Here is a 3,019-nt window from a genome sequence, read left to right as displayed (position 1 = left end):
CCACACCATTACACGAAGCTGTAACGTCACAAAAGCGGCCCTCCCAAGTCAAATATCTTGGTAAAGTTTCTTGGTTTCAGTTTCAATTATCTATGCATCTTTGACGTGTTTGGCATGGTTATTTATGTTCAGGGTGTCCATTGGAAGAGATTGAACGTCTGGAAGTTTCGAGGCCTGTAGCGTGGTACGCCATCTTTAGGGTGTGATACACTTTGTGGTTCAGTTTCGTATTTGTAGACATTTTTAGGCCAAACGGCCATCGCCATTAGGTTCGCAAGGGTTAATTTAGGGGGGATAGGGTGTTTTGGATCTTTTATTTCCGTTATTCTTTCAGATTTGTTTTTGCAGAATTCGCTACCAATGTTGTTGCAGAAACCGTGGCTGAATGGTGGAAAATTCGTAGTGAAATCTGGTTGGGATTTGGTAAAGATGATGAACCTGTTTGTTATTGTCATACCCCAAAATTTGCCTTCCATATTTCACTCACAATGATTCAATGCTCAAGAGTTTCATCAAGGAACTCTCTTACACAAGGTTCTTCTGAAACCAGGGTTTGGGTACTCTCCTAAGGTAATGAGATAAGTGAAGCCCAATGAAGTCCCCCCATGGTTCATTATGCTCTAAGGTGCTTACATAACAAAGGTCAAGACTCAATTCCAAAGTTTGCCCACTCAATGGTCCAGATGATCCACAGTCAACTGATTAAACCTAAAAGTCAATCACAATCAAAGCATGGTCCAAGCCTATAATCATTGATCAAACATCAAGTATAGAAGTGTATATCCATCATTTGATCAAAATTTGATCATGATTTATCAGTAGAAATTCAGAGATGAACAAATACAAAAAGGTTCAAATTAGGGTTTCTCTAGGAGAAAGTCAACTCAACTTTGACTGGCCATAACTTCCACATGGAACATCAAAAATTCCCCACTCAAAGCCTATTTGGAAGGAAATTAGATTCTCTACAACTTTGTCTCTCACAAGCCAAGGCTAGAAATGCTTCATTTGAGAGGTATAATGCAAAAGATTACAGGTCCTTTTCAAGCATCCTTCAAAAGCAGTTTTTTGTCAAAGAGGATATGATCAAGATAAAAGCTCCAAATGAAAAATATGTTCCAAAGTGGCTTATAGAGGACCTCTTGAGGTTTCCAAAAAGTCCTATAACTCCCTCATAGCTTAAAAACTGAGTGAGATATGCTTGGTCAAAGTAAGGTGATTTTGGAGGACCAAATGTGAAATGAAGGGGGGTCAAAATTGAATTTCTTGCAAATGGGCCTACATTTTATGACTCAAACTTGATCCACAAGTTATCCAAACCATATGCCACGAATTTCACCTTTTATTTAACTTATATTTAATTTTATTTCATTTTTAAATGATTTAAAATATTTTAATTAAAGGGAAAATCAAATTTTTATTAAAGAGGTGCATATGGATTGATTACAATAAGTATTTATGATAGAATACAATATAATTTCGTGATTAAATGATTGAAAAAAAGATTGGCACAAGATTGGACAAGAATAGAAGGTTTTGATAAAAGGAATAAAATCAAATTTTCTCAAATTGCAAGATTGGATTCAAGTGAGGTTTTGGACAATTTTATTGATCTAATCCATTTCCTATAAGTATCTAAAGGATACCACACGAATAGGGGTTGGAAATCTGGATCAGAGGCACAAGCTCAAGAACTCAAAAATTCACTCAAAAACCAAGATTCGAATTTGAAGAATTGGAGACTCTCAAGAGCTTTTAAGGATTGCAAAAGGTTCCTTGGAGGTTTCTGAATCGATTGGGATCATTACTCTGCTTCATCACCCCCAGAATTACCTCATATTTGTCAAGGTAAGTCGTTCTGAAAACCTCTTCGATCCGACCAATATATGCATTCTCATTGATCATTGATTGTATATTATATTGCATATGATGTTTGTGAACGTTTCTGGATGATTGAATTGGAGTTTGTGTGGTCTGGTTGTGTGTTGCCATTAACGACCGAGTAAGGTTTTCTAGGGTTGAAATTGGGGGTTTGCGTTTTAGGTAAAATTTGGAGAAATTAAGGACACCATTAGATTCAGGGAACTTGGACGAAGGAGATGGGAGGGTCGCGAAACGTTTATATAAATGTATATGGATTTTGAGGTGTGCAAGTTAAATTGCTACGAACGAATCTGTAGCAGATTCGTAGCAAATTGTTTCAAAATATTGCAGGGTGAGTGGGGAATACGATGGCGTGGAAGCATCTCACTAGGTTATTCATAATTTCGCACGCGTTTTGATTTATCTTTTCTTGTTTCAAAAATTGTTTATTGAATGCGTGTCTTAGACAGATTAGCGTGTTTGGTTGGGTGGTTAGTGTAGAGGTTTGTGAGTGAAGGGGCGTGGGTTCGAACCCTCGCTCCCTATTATTTTTATGAAAACTTTGATTTCTTGATTCCATGCGCATATAGTGTTGTAGTCCACCATGCACTCCCATATCTAACCATTCAATTGCTACTAGCTTCAATCAAACGCTCCAGATTTATTCCCCATAACATGTACCCCTAACCTAACCACATTGAATCATAATCCCTAATAACTAAAAACTATTTTAATTAATTAATTTATTTTAATTAAATCTTTTTTAATATAATTAGTTACATACATAATAATAATAATTATTTTTTTATAAATAAAATTAATATGTAATATTAATATTAAAAATCACAATTTGTTGTTCGTGCCGATTAAATAGATTAATCGCTATGGTCAACAATAATTTTAATTAAAATGCTTATTTAATTAAAATATAATTAATTTCTATTTGGTTAAATGGTTTCAACTATTTTATTAGTTGCGATGATTAACCCTTTTATTTCTCTCATTCCAATTCGTTGCTCTTTTTAATCGAATCAATCGATTACGAGGGGTAACGATACAAATTAATTCATAAAAATTATTAAAAAAATACTAAAATTCATTATTAGTGATAATAGAATCAATCGATTAAAATTGGTAATGATACAACTATTAATCT

The sequence above is a fragment of the Vicia villosa genome, linkage group LG5 (genome assembly GCF_029867415.1).
Source record: "Vicia villosa cultivar HV-30 ecotype Madison, WI linkage group LG5, Vvil1.0, whole genome shotgun sequence".
Classification (NCBI taxonomy): Eukaryota; Viridiplantae; Streptophyta; class Magnoliopsida; order Fabales; family Fabaceae; genus Vicia; species Vicia villosa.
The sequence above is the reverse complement of the archived record's forward strand: the minus strand, read 5'-3'. Positions refer to the sequence as shown.